The sequence below is a fragment of the Montipora capricornis genome, chromosome 5, assembly GCF_036669925.1.
Source record: "Montipora capricornis isolate CH-2021 chromosome 5, ASM3666992v2, whole genome shotgun sequence".
NCBI lineage: Eukaryota > Metazoa > Cnidaria > Anthozoa > Scleractinia > Acroporidae > Montipora > Montipora capricornis.
This window is the reverse complement of record NC_090887.1, coordinates 30,656,093-30,671,092: the sequence shown is the minus strand read 5'-3', so window position 1 is coordinate 30,671,092 and position 15,000 is coordinate 30,656,093. Positions and strand designations below refer to the sequence as shown.

The 15,000-nt window shown below is 38.9% G+C and overlaps 1 pseudogene; it reads right to left on the bottom strand.

Annotated features, from left to right (window-relative positions):
• Positions 1 to 10,548: 10,548 nt before the first annotated feature.
• LOC138050048 (uncharacterized) overlaps positions 10,549 to 15,000 on the bottom strand; it is a 19,487-nt pseudogene continuing 15,035 nt past the window's right edge.

Below are 15,000 nucleotides of genomic sequence, written 5' to 3'. Positions count from 1 at the left end.
TCTCCTAATTAGTCAAAATCGCATCTGATATGAATGCTTCTGATAATATATTAACCTCACAGTACAACAGAGACCTGAAAGCTCTAAAAAGAAGCACAGGAATGCGTGCGGTATACAGGTAGCTTACAGAACAATTGTTCATAGGTACACGTACATCATTAAAGAAGACCAACCTTGTTGATTTGTACCCATACACGTGTCATCTAAAGAGACTATAAGGGTGTATTCCCTAAGCCACTCTTCTCTGCTATAAACAAATGTTGGAGTGTAGCTGTCAGCTACATGGCATATCTTCTTTTTGTCGAAATCGTACTCCAGAAAATCAACACCAAACATCATGGTCATCAACTTGTCCATAACCCTGATCCATAGCACGTCAGATTTGTCCCATGGCATGTCCTTTGGCTTCCAACCACAGCCACGGAAATAGAAGTGGTAGCTACTTTGATGTTCACTACATTTACCTGAAGGAAAAAACGCAATTTGAAAATAGGTTTGCCACTTAATTCACACCCAAAATGCAGAAACTAATTTTTTGATACTACTGTAACAGTGGATAGTCAAGGAAATTAAGCAGAATCAGTTTCCAAAAAGACGAATACCTATCGTTGACAGGTAGGGATGCCATCAGACAAAACTTTTTAATCAAGTTAACACTCACAAGAAGTGAATAATTCAGTGCTTGCAACAATATTATTGATTTTTTAAAACATCCACATATCAAGATGCAATCACGGGCAGACAAAAGTTAAAAATATTAATGTTGCAGTCAACAATATCCAACCATAGACTTGCAATCTTTAGAAGAAGAATAAAATGTACTGTAAGGAAGTAGTTGTAAGTAGTTGCTAGTTGTGATTACCTCTTATTGAGTTTAAAGCTTCTCGTACAGTGTAACGAAAAAACAGCAACTTTTCAGCATAAAAATGCACCAACATTTGGTCAACTGAAAGAGAAACAGATACAATATTATTTTATCATCTTCATCATTTTATAAACAACAACTCCTGTGATGACAGTCAAATAAAACAATGTGCCGATACCATGAAAATTAGCACCCAAATGTAAGCCCATCTACGAATATCTGACAAAAAGTCCTGCTAAGTATGAAAAACAATAATATTATCATACACTGAAATTTAAGAGCAGTGGCCACAGCCATTAAAAATTGAAGAAATAGGAAGTTAAAACCCATTATCCCTCAGGTTAAGAGAATGATTTTGCTTAAAGTGCTAATGAAACGAAATTACGAGATTGAATTAAAAGCGCCAAAATGGTCTATGAATATCTCTTTCTTACGGACAAACAAAAATTGTTGCTCCAAAAGACATCGTTTCTCTGCTTTCGAGCTCTAAATACCGGCAAAATCTCGTTTCACGGCTCCAAAATGGGCGACATATTTTGAGCGGAGATTGTTGCGTAATTTGGTTAGGTCTGACGTCACCGGGTGGACTTGACGCCTTGATTGTGGAAAAGATGTCGGAAGACGTACAGCAAGGTCAGCGAGCGAAAAGAAAGAAAGGAGGAAAATATTGTGTCGCTGGCACAGTTAACGGCTTAAGCTGTAAAAATGGAAGTTATACCCCAAATGTTTCTGTTCATAAATTTCCAACAGATCCTGCTACGAGAAATGCATGGGTAAAGTTTGTTCGTAAGCATAGGCCGCATTTCACGCCATCGGGATCGTCTGTGTTGTGTTCTGCTCACTTCGAAGCGTGTTGCTTCACTCGAATGAGTGGGGTTGTACCTGAAGATTCCTCGACTAAGCAAATTAGAAATTTGCACAAGGGGTCGGTTCCTACAAGAGACACCACCTCTTTACCGACGAACGATGAAGCGAGTGCAAGACAGCGAAGACAAGTAAGCAGGGCTATTTTTTTTCGGCAAATGTTATCGTTTCTCTTACTATCCTATTATCGTGTTAGCTAGTCTCTTCGGGTATGTTTCCCACCGCAAGTAAAGGTATGAGTTCACTCGTGAAAGAAATAATATTTGTACTGAACTTCTTTTAGATTTTACGACAAGTAACCCCTTCCATTTTGCCGAGCCGCAAAAGGAAAAAGTGTGCTGTAGACACAGACACTTTATATGCCACCATTGTACCCCAGGAAACTCCACAACCTACATTGCAGTCGTCTTCGCTGTCATCTTCAACAAGCTTCGAGTGCCCTACACCAGCCTGTACTTACAGGGATCCTAGTTCTAAGGTTAATTGTGAGCCGCAAAAGTTGACTCGGGATGTTTCTTCACAGTCACTCGCCGAGTCACTTGACTCTACGCTTTTCGAAGAAACACCGTGGCCCAAATGTTTGTCTGTGTCATCATCTGCCTCTGCGTCGACATCTGACGGTTTAAGCTCTTCCACGAAAGCCACAAAGGTGAAATCCAAACATAAGTCAACAGCTCCATCATGCAGGAAATGTACCAGTAACAACTTGAAGAAGAGACGGCTTCAAAAACGCAACAGCAAACTGAAGGCAAAGCTAGCAAAACTGAGGCTGGAAATAAAGGAGTTGAAGGCTGTAAGTGTCCTATAGCGCATTGTTTGACATAATTGTTTCTTCTGTGCATAACATTATGACCAGTCATATAATTATCGTAGTCATATATCGTAGTTATCTCCTATTCACATTCGTAAAGGAATTTTATAAAACAAAATGAAAATGAAAATATTTCAATAAGAAGTTTTGAAAACTTATTGAACAAGTTGTTTAAGTCTACATGAAATCACAAATGAATAGCATTTTTCTCTGTACGTATTTCACTAACATCTGCGCCTTATCTTTGCAGAAACAAGAACCTAACTTCTCTGAAAGTAGTGTAGAAATGGATTCTGCGGAGAATGTAAATGATAAAGAGAGTGTTGACGAAATAGAAGAGACAGACGAAAGTGATGAGGACATGGCTGATGATCAAGATGATCCTGACTGGTCACTCATGGAGGAAAATGGTCATGAAAACCCATGTGACGATGATGATGAAGAGAGGGATGATGAGACAAATCCATATATCAGGTGTGATTGATATCAGAGTTTTCTGGGGACCAAAGTAGGTGGGAAAAAATGCTAGGGGAATATGACTCTTACCCTTACAATTACATTATATTTTACAGGGTTGATAAGGACACCCACTGCAAAGATGAACCCAAGTTTCTTGTATTCTATTCACGGCTGCTAGCATTGTTTTCCTTATTTTGTTTCAATTGCAAGGAAGACAATCCCAATGTAAAAATGAAGTCAAATGGAACTATGGTTACAGTTTATCAAGACTGTAAAAACTGTGGCTTGAAGGGATTCCAATGGAGGTCACAGCCACTGGTGCTCGGGAGGTACCCTGCTGGGAATATTCTGCTCAGTTATGCAATTCTTATGGCTGGCGGGTCTGTTGCCAAGGTGTTACTGGTGTGTAGACACATGGGGTTAGCAGTGTACAGTGTGCGCACATTCTTTGTCCACCAAGCCAAATTCCTGTTTCCTGTTATCCTTCAGTTTTGGGAGACCTACCAGGCAAAGCTGATCAGCCACCTTAAAACAATAAAAAATGTCACATGGTGTGGGGACGGCAGATTCGACTCCATGGGTCATTGTGCAAAATATGGTGTCTACACCATGTTTTGCTCTACAATAAACAAGGTGGTGCATTTTCAGCTTCTCCAGGTAATAACAATAATCCTGCATCACAAAACATTTTTGGTTATATTGCATTCACTTTGTACATTTGTATATTGGATTTTTTTGCATTTTGCTATTTTTAATTCTTTTAAATACCACATTTAGCAAGCTTGATGAAGGGTATACAAGATTTAGAATTTTGCAGTCATTCAGAGGTATAAAAATTTAGTCTCACTGTGCACAAGTGATGATTTTATCATACTCTAGGCAAATCAGGTCAAGAGTAGTGGGGATATGGAGCTACAGGGTGCAGTTCAGTGTTTCTCATTCTTGAAGGATGCTGGTCTCTCCATTATTACCTTTGTATCAGACCGCCACCGCTCCATAGCCAAATGGATAAGGGAAAATCAACCTGCTACCAGCCATTTTTTTGATATCTGGCATGTAGCTAGATCCATTTGTAAAAAGATGCTACAAGTAAGCAAAGAGGGTGGCTGTGAGAAGATAAAGGAGTGGACCAAGGGGGTACGACGTCACTTATACTGGTGCGCAACATCTACAAGGCAAGGATTCAAGGAATTAATTCTTGCCAAGTGGAAATCGCTCATAAGGCACATAAACAACAAGCATGACAAGCACCCAGACCCACTGTTTACAGAATGTGCACACAAAAAACTGGCTCGACGAAAATGGATCAAGAATGGTATGTGTTGGCCACTTTAACCTTATTCAGTCCCCTCACCCTGCCCCCCTTCAATCCCCTCGTAATGTCCAATGTAGTCCAAGCTAAGTAAGGTTAAACATGCAACACATTGTACAGTTCCTACCCTTCTGGACATTGCACCTTTCCTGAAGTCCTTCAACTTAACCAAAGAAACATGTGCACTGCAGTTGATGTTCAAATTTTCTCCTATTCACATTCAGTAAGTCTTAGTAAGTCAATAACTCAAAGTACCATAATCTGTTCTTACTTTATTGTTCAGAGTTGGTCATATCAGTAAGCATAACCATATATATTTAGTGATGTGATGTAGTACTGTCAACATGAAAACCAATAGGAGATTATCAATTCCAGGAACAAAGGCATATGATAAATTGAAAGACATACTGATGAACACACGAATCCTGAATGACATAAAGCAGCTATCATCAGAATCACAAACCAGTTGCTTAGAAGGATTCCATTCCCTACTTAACCAGTGGCACCCTAAAATGTTACACTTCTCATGGCTTGGCACCTTTTGCAGGTACATGTACACATGCATTGGCTAATAGTTGTAATTGCAGTAAAGTAACAAATTCAAAGTAACAATATTAATAATGATAATTTTAACAATATTGCCAGAGAAGTCTGAAGGATGTGAGATGTGTAGACAAAGGTTGCACCAGTGCAATTATATTAGGTACAAAAAGTGTGAAGGTAGAGAGGAGATGGAATTAAGCAAATGGTGGTTGTTGGTTTCCCTTGGAAACATGTGCCTGCTTGGCCCAAATAAATTACTTGGCAGCCTCAACATCTCGAGCTGTGCACATGTTCAAAGAAGAATAATGATAATAGAACCTAAGAATAACAATAATAGTACCTAACAATACTACTACTACTCATAATAACAATAATACAAGTTTATAGAACCTTAGGACAATGATTAGGCCTCAATGCTCCAATCAAATAAACATAAATGCAAAAAAGACAATGCTGGAAGTAATTATGTCAGTGAGTAGGAAATATATAACTGAAATCAACTTCTTTGTTTCTTTCAGGCACATCTTGGCCATCCTTCACTTCAATGAAACTCTTTCAAGGGAGACAATGAAGGGAAAAGATGGTTCTGATTATATTCAAGTAACTTATCCTAAATTTAAGCTTGGGGAAGAAGTTGTTCGGGATATTCGTGTACCCCCAACCTATAGTAAGTAATCACAGTCTCTAAACTAAAAGAGTCCTCTAATTCCTCTGCTGCTCTTTTACAGTAGACAACCATTGCCACATCAGTGTAGCATGCCTTTTTTAATTGGGAAAATATGTAAAACATTCTTTTGTTTATGTTGCTTAGGTTATGTTGATGACCTAAAAGAACTGCTCTTCTCGATGCCTAAAGCTGCGATGGCCCAGGTGACTGCAAAATATAAGGCTAAAACCCCTCAGCCTCTTAATACACAGTTTGAAGACCGCCTCCCAAAAGCAGAGGCTGTCAAGCATCATGACAAAAGAAATGTTAAGGAAGCTGTATTATATCCACAAGGTAAGGCCTGAATGTATCTTCTCCTAAGAAACTCCTAAGAAAACTGGGCACAAACATCACTTTCACATAATATGGTCACTAAGTGTCAAGTCATTACTTCACATTATACCAAATTTTTCCTGAGTATGAGAAAGCTACCAAACAGCACTGCAATAAAGTTTTGTGACTACTGAACATATTGAACTGTTTGAGAAAATTTTCCCTTAGCACCTGGTTTGTATCTCAAAGAACGAGCAACTAGTCCAAATGTTGCCTCTAGTAGCTACCTGATGAATTACCATGTTCAAATTTTGTCGTCTTTTCCAGCCGAGGAACAAATAAAGCTGAAGGATGCATGTGCAAGTGAATGCGAATCTACAAAAAAAGGGTCAACTAAGAAGAGGAAGCCTCCAACTTGTAGGAGCTGTGGTCAGCCCAAAAAGGGACACAAGTGTAAACTGTACACTTGAGTGTAAACTTCACTCCAGGGGAGGGGGTACTCCCTTATATGGGCAGTACAGGAATGTTTGGCCCCAAAGGGTATTAATAATTGTTTTTGAGTTGTTTTGGTCAGAAATAGGATATTGATTTTGGTTATTTAGGTCTCGAATAGGGTATGGTTTTTGCACTCCAATCTTGAATTGGATATGTTTTTAAGAAAAAGCTATCCTACCTAAAAAAACAGACAATCATTGCCTTTAACATTGGTCTGAACTAGGGAACTAATACACCACTTTCGATATATTAAAATTCAGCTTGGCAGCAAGGCATACAGGACACAAACAAAGAAAATTTAATGAACATGTTTATTCATTTCTTTTGTTTGTGTCCTCTAGGCCTCACTATCAAACTGAATATTAATATATAATATTGACAACTGCCTATCATAAAGCAAATCTGAAACAGGATATTTATTTAAGGGTCAGGTCTTGAATAGGGTCTAAATCTTATTGTTATAATTATCATAAATAGGGAAGGGGCAATTGCTGATTTTGGTCTTAAATAGGGTAAGGGTTTTGAGAGGTGGGCAGCACTTCTCCATCCAATTTTTCTGAGAGTTCCCCCCTCCCCCCCAGAACAAAGTAAATTTTCAGTCACCAAATAAACCACATGAATGTGTGATTGAGTGATTTCTGACAAACTACATTTACAACTGTGACAGTTTCACATTCCATTTGCTTGATGTGGTTTAAACCCAGTATCATGAGGATAGATGCAGGAAAAAAAACCCTCTGGATATAATATGTAACCCTTGTGGAACCAGCTGCCGAGTAGACCTATAGGGACATTAGATTGAACTTTTGCTTATCTTGAACAAATATCCAACGTAAACAACTAAACTGTTAGGAAACAAACCAATAGCTGGACTGGGGATGCAAGGTACATTCAAGAAGCAAAGCGAAATGCATGTTGTGAAAATCTTATTATAATGAACAGATGTTGTAGAATGTCATTCTAACAAAATGTTTCATTTACTACATATTATCACATTTTAATATTATAATTTATGTTTATAATATGTACAATACTGTCCATACATATGATGTGTATCTAAATTTTTTACTTGCCAAGTCCATCAATAAAGTCAATAGTAACATGGATTTACATCAATCATCATAGCTGCATACGCTACACAATGCCTCTCTCTCCACCCATGTGTATTACAGTTGGATAAAAGGTTAAGTCTGCATATGAGTGGCCCATCAGACTGGTGCTTATCTCCAGTTTCTGTAGCATGAAGCGACTAGGAGTATGTCTACTCCCCCCTGGATGGGATGCTAGTCCATCACAGGGTTACCCCCGACACTAAATTCACCGGCAGCCATTTGTACACCTGGGTGGAGAGAGGCACTGTGAGAGTAAAGTGTCTTGCCCAAGAACACAACACAATGTCCCCAGCCAGGGGCTAAATTCAACACTGGGGGTGAACCAGCCATGTGTTTTGAATTCACCTACTGTCGGCTGACACATAACCCCTTGTATTTGATGTTGGCCACTGTCTTCTGGCAGTCTCATAAATGCATGCTGGGAGCGGTCTGGAATTATCCCAACCAAGGTAACCAAAAATCCACCGAACCAGCCAACGGTATGCAACAGCCCTGTAGAACCTAAATAATTATGGTAAACATATTAATAACACTGATTCACTCTTATGCATCTATCAATGTTAAGCCGGATTGGGGGGGGGGGGGGGCATATGTGGGGCATTTGACCTCTATTGCCTTCCCCACCCTCGGGAATTTGACTAAGAATCTGGGTCCCATGGTGGGGACATTGCTTTTTTTGCACGGAGGAATAGGACCAAGTCACATCATCTAATGTGCTCGTCTGTGTGCAGCGTGGCTATAAAAGCCCTGAGAGACAGTTGTTTTTAATGGTGGTAAGCACTTGTTTTTATAATTATACAAAAACACTACGTCTCACTAACACTACTCATTTTCAATATTAATTGATGGAACACCTTACTTTGTGGGGATTGTGTGGATTGTTGATGATATGGACCTGTTTTTTGTCAGGGAATCAAGCATTGGAAGTCTATTAAATACTTTTTATCCATTGACTAGGTGGGGGATATTTGATCAGATTTGACCAAAATTTGGGGCCCCACAGTGGGGATTTTGACCAAAAATTCTTGTGAAAAGTCAAATGCCCCACATATGCCCAGGGTCCCCCCCCCCCCCCCCTTGATAGATGCATTATTATGTTTGTCAGCCAAACCCTGACTTTGAGCTTGTTGGGTGATTGGTGTTGCCATATTTGAATGAAACAGTTACAAGTTGTTAATGCCACGTCAATAAAGATTTACATATTTCCTGATAACTGCCACAGTGATCCAACTTTACCTACTTGTGAAACTGCCAGAGCAGTAACTTTTTGGTTATGAAACTACCTGAAATGAGTTTTTCTCCTAGGAGATCCATATGTTCAGATAAGCTTTATATCCTCCAGTAATCGAGTTGTACAGGTGTAATTTCTGGCCCACTTCAGACCAATACTTCCTCACTCCATCCCACCGTGGAGAATTACCTCTCCAAAATTACTCCAGTTTATTCCTGCACTAAACTAAGGAAAAACTGTCTGCTACGGTATAAGTGAAATTAAACGCTTGAGGAAAAGCTGTACAAAGTATATCGAGTAACCGAGTTCAGTGTACAGGTCATTAATTTGTGGCCCATTTCAGTCCAATACTTCCTCACTCCATTCCACCGTGGAGAATTACCTCTCCAAAATTACTCCAGTTTATTTCCACACTAAACTAAGGTAAAAATGTCTGCTATGGTATAAGGGAAATTAAATTCTTGAGGAATTGCTGTACAAAAAGAACAAGTCTATGTTTGTTTACCAAAATGTAGTGGCATATATAAACTACATTGTACAACGAAGCACAACATCATGCAACAATGAAAATCACACTTACTCATTTTTAGCATTCCTGGAACCGGTTCCAGGATATTTGTACTTTCTTCCTGTTTTTCCTCGAAGAAGGGGACCGACCTGCTGAAGAACTGTAGTGTTCGTAAGCGCCGCAAAATCCGGATGTTCCGTGACACATCTTGCTTCGATGCCTTCGAAGTTTAATTTTGCAACAGCTGGGAGGACCTCTCTACAACAACGAAATTCCCTCGCACTAACGAGTAACTCATTGTTGCAACGGTTACAGGAACACCTTATATTAAAAAGAATAAGAAATTTAACGGGGAAACAAATTGACCAAGAGGTGAGAAAGTTTAATAACAAAGTAGGCAAACTAGTCTACATGTACAAAAAAAGCAAATAATGTGACATAATCATGACTGTATTTTCAACAGTTTTCTATACCAGCGCAGAAATCCACAAGTTATGTTATATGAAAAGAACGCATATACACGTAAAACATTCACCATGTGGCAACTGCAACCTCTCGATCGTAGCGAGCCTCTAAAACTGCAGGGGACAAACCATCTTCATCTTCCTCCGAGTCGCTCTCATCAGAGTCACTATTGTGAACGGCAAGTGGTTCGTCTTGATAAGGTTCAACTGGCCCACCTGCCATCAAAATGCGATCAGAATCTTCGGATTCCCTCTCCTGTTCGCTATCTTCGCTCGATGATCGAGAAAAGGAAGCCATTTTTACACGTACAATGTAAGTTATGAAGCTGAACACTTCCTTTACCGAATAAACTCACAAGTCCACCCGGTGACGTCACAACGCGTACTACCGCTGATAGATTCGTGGGCTCTAGATCTGAGTTTTGTCGCCCTCGATCAGGGAGATTTCGCATTAAAAAAAGCCATCAGGATAAGCTCAAATTTTTTGTATTATTAGGTTTTTTGCTCTAAAATACATTGAACTAAGTGTAGAAGTGAAAAAGATCTGACTCTTTTTTCGCTTCATTAGCACTTTAAGACAAACTCTTTACTGCCTATGTCAGTGTATACTAACCTTGTAATGTAAGAAGGCCTTCAGCAGTACAGAGTCTTCTATAACCTATTTTGACATTTCCTAAATTTCCCAACTTGTTGTTAGATGTAATATGTTTTATTGACCAAGAGAAAGGCTTACTTGAAGAGGCTTCCCCATGCTGGTCATGGCTAGAAGCCTTTAACCATAACTGACGTTGGTCTTTGTGTGAGGCCTCGAATCCTTGTTGACTGAACTCAGTCATCGACAAGAATCTCCTCATCAGCATGGGGGCATGGTCGATGGTTAAGTGGCCGTAGTCACCAGTTCCAAGGCTGCTCCCAAATAACTCTTTGAGGAGGAATCCCCACTCTTTGCACTACATTAAACAAAATTAATACATTTACCTTCAGTAGTCATATAAACAGTCTGTTTATATTGCATGATTTTTTTAAAGCTCTCTTTTCTAAGATTTTTGTCGCTCCAGAGAAAATCTTCATCCACATCTCTCACTGCAAACAGAGTACAAGTGAGACTGGAAAGTCGATGTAGCTAAACTGGAATTTCCAGAAAGGTAGGGGTGCCATAAACAAAATCTTTTCTGTGACGGACAAATGGATATTTTAGTGCAGTGCACAAATTGTATGTCTCATTAGCATTTACTTCACAGCCTATTGTAATGCAGAACTGGAACTGAACTGTGAGCCTTCCAGTTTGACTAAATTGTAATTTGTACATAAACTTAAAGGTAGTTAGAAACTGCAACCTGTTGCTGTGGCCCGGCATTTTCACTGAAAACACCTATTGTGTATCTATAAATTAAACTACATGTATAGCCTCCAGAGAGACATGGGTTCCTGCCTGAACTATAAACAAGACAATAATACTGTATTCTACCAAGAGTACAATCAAAAACATAGTAAGTTTAAATAATAGACGTCTTTTTTAGTTTATAATCAATAAGTTATAACAAAAATTAATAATCATTACTTAGAACTATTGTCATAAATAATTATTTATAAATAGATAAGAACAGGAGGAGAAGGAGGAAGCAGAAGAAGAAGGAGAAGGAGGAGGAGGAGGAATCACCCTTGCCCCTTGATTGTATTCATGGCAGAATAATCATTCTTAATTGGATATAATCTCTGGGGATTCATTAATTAAGAGCAAACACTGAAAAAATCTAAGTGAAACCCAGTCCATCACAGGTCAGCTTATTAATCGTTTCACACTTCATTCAGTGGTATCAATTAACACAAATAATATTATTTAAAAGCCAAACGAACCTTGATGTCAAACAGGTCAATTTCACCATGTTCAGTTTCCCTAAACACTTTTGACCTTGTCACAAAAGCTGCGATCTCTTTCCACTCTCTGCAAATCTGAAATGAGAATAATATTATTATAAGCTAATTTGAGTATACAAAATGTATTAAGCAGCAGTCAGATCCAATGACAGAAAATCAGACTTGTAATTAACTATGGTGTCCTTTTTTCTGTTCAGTATTCATAAGCGTTGATTCCAATTTTATCAGTGCCAAATGTCAAGCTTTATTAACTCAATTAAACCATAATTCCAAGCTTTAATTAGCTGCCACAATACATGTACATACACATCATTCAAAAGTGTCCCTGAACCAAAGCACAGAGTATATGTTACATGTACATGTAGTTGGTGACATGTAAAACGGGACATCTTAAGTAATATACTATCACATTTCACTGCAACTGCAGCCTTTCCTCATTGATAGTACAATATTAATAACAATAATTATAATTATTATTTAAAACATGTACAATAAATGAATCTTACCTAACTGTCAATGAAGTCTACAACAGTTACTACAGTTTAACAATTAACTTGAGATTAGTTACAGTGCAATTCTGATCATACATGTACTTAGACACAGCTTATTACTAATGAGATAATACACCTTAATATACCAAAATGGCCGCCATTTTAGTATTTTTTTGTTTGATTGCAAATTGGCCCTTTTGGCCTCGTTCAAGTTAAAATATTCTTTTGAATTTTGCGCTTGAAAGCAAGGCCAAAAGGGCCAATTTGCAATCAAACAAAAGAATACTGAAATGACGGCCATTTTCGAATATGGTGTATAAGTACCCTTCTTGAAATTGTGATCCCTCTTAGTTCTCATACAAGTTAAGTGGTACTTACTGTTCCCAGACCAACTAAGCGCACTCCGACGAATCATCTGGGCGCTGAAGGCTTTATACATGTAACAGTACTAAGACTGATGAGGAAGCTTAAAAGAATAAAATGGATGTGTCAAATTATTCAACTGAATAACAGTCATTGTGCTGGCTACCGCCAGCTCATTGCTTTCAATAGAGTGCTTCTCCATTACATCAAAATAAAACGTTTTATGCTACATCAAACTGTTTGAGGTGTGTCACCCTCCAGTTCTGATGATAAAAACAAAGTTAAGTGCAAGCTGGTAAAATGTGGGTTTATTTTGTCATTGGATATTGTTCCAAGAGGTTTTTCACTACATAATTATTCTCATTTTCTCTTTTCTTACAAACCAACATTTCTAAAATCCCAATTCAACCTGGATATTGCATGAATAAATTTGATAAGCTAAGGTGATTTCTTTAAAATCATGGTACACACTTACATCAACACGAGACTGACAGAAAGTTACTCTGTTTGAAATCAAGTTCTTTGCTGTGTTAATGTCTGTGTAAGCCTTCTTCAACTTTTCCAAGGGAAGAGCTTGTTCCACAAATTCGTCCAAGTCTTTCAGTATTTCAAGCTCAGTGGGACCTACGACATGAATCAACATGTAATTATGTTGGCTGCCAGTCACCACTATTACAAAGGTAGCACTTACCTATTGCCAGTAGCACATAACTTAATATCTGGAATTATTATACCTGGGTCATAAAAATATTAATGACAGGGCTTCTGACATGTCCCTAAAAACTGGTTGCATGACTTACATTACAGGAAACACTGACTGTTCTGATAATTGGAGTCACCTCCTACCGTTTCTTGTACATTATTTAAAACCCCAAAATTACATGTAGGTACACCGACAATTTCAATAATAAAGGTTCACTGCATTGTTTAAGTGAAATGCTAAAAGATTTTTGAAACACATTTAAAAAAGCAAACAACATTTCAGCGCTACGGCATGCCATTATCGAGTTAAAAAGTGGAAAAGTATAATTAGGTGTAATATACAACTTTATAAAATGTGAAACAATAAATAAAATATTTGTGGCTCCTATCAAGTATATTGCCCGTCATTCCCTTTTTTAAAATAATGTGTTATAAAAATCTTCTAGTGTTTAACTTCATAATCAATTTAATTTCTAAATCTCTCCTGTTACGTAAAGGTTATTTAATTAACTGACCTGACATTGAACTGACATGAATATTGTTCCTAGAGACAGCAGACTCCTGTCCTGATTTCTTTTTCACTGTTATCCTGTCGCCATGGAATGATTCAGGGCCATAATAGCGAAGTGCATTGTTAGCCTCTTTCAAAGAGTCGATCTTGTGTGCAAGAAGACCAATAGAAGCTAACAACTGCTCAGTATTATGCACCTCCATGTGCAATGCACATATAGCTGGATGCTACTCAACTCTTCATCCAGAAGAAAAACAAGGTTGTAACGATGTTGTCAAAAACGTTGTTTATTTTCTGATTCACAAAACTAACTTCAACTCTCCGGCCTCGTGCTCTAACATCCGGGACACTACTTTCGTACCGTGTATTACCTAATTTGGTAACAACACTACATCTCTCCCCTCTTTGGAACAAATTTTCAACATGGGTAATGAAAACAAACAAAATACAATTTAAACAAACAAAAACAGTTCAGTCCTAAAAGTCTAACAAGGACTTAGCAAGTTCACACGCAAATGTTATCAGTCACAAACAAAGTCATCCAACTTTACTGGGCGTGTTCGCGTACGCTGCGGGTAGCGCTTTGATGATGCAGGATCGGACTGCATCGGTGCTGCAACATCACTGAAGCTTCCTTGCTTCTCGGTACTGGCATTCTCTTCCTTCACTGCGGGCACGCTTTTGAAGAACGAAGAGTTCCTCGTAACCTGGACGCCATCATCATTCTCTGCAGTGATCATAGATCCCTTTTTCGCTACAATTAAGTGCGGTCTTGGGTCATATGGTGTGTCACTTTTCTTCTTTGAGTCATCTCTCTTAACTAGTACCGTGTCGCCTTCTTTCGCGTTTGACGGCTTTACATAACGCTTGTTGTCTGCGTGCTCCTTCATCTTCGCTTTCGCTGTCTGATCACGCTCTCGGATCTCAGGGTCTGAGCAGGGTGTCGTCAACTCGGGTAGCTTCGTTTTCATTGGCCTGCCAAAGAGTGCTGTTGCTGGAGCAATCCTTGTGGTGCTGTGAGGTGTGGCACGGTAGTTTCTCAGCAGCCTGTTCAGCTCCTGCTTGTAATTCTTGTGCTCCACTTTTGCTGTCTTGATAACTTTCTTCACGGTGCGTACAAACCTTTCGACCTCCCCGTTCGCTCTTGCCCACTTTGGAGTCACCTTTCGATGTTTGAAACCGAGGTCGTCTGCAAATGCCGCAAACTCCTTGCTGTTGAACGGAGGGCCGTTATCAGACCTTACAACGTCTGGGACTCCAAATTCTGAGAACACTTTGTCAAGCTTCGGTATGGTTGTTGTCGCTGCGGTCGATTTAACTATCTCCACCACGGGGTACCTGGAGTAATCGTCAGTAATCAGAAGGAGGTACTCCTTGTTCGGGATCTCTGCAAAGTCCGCACTAATTTCCTT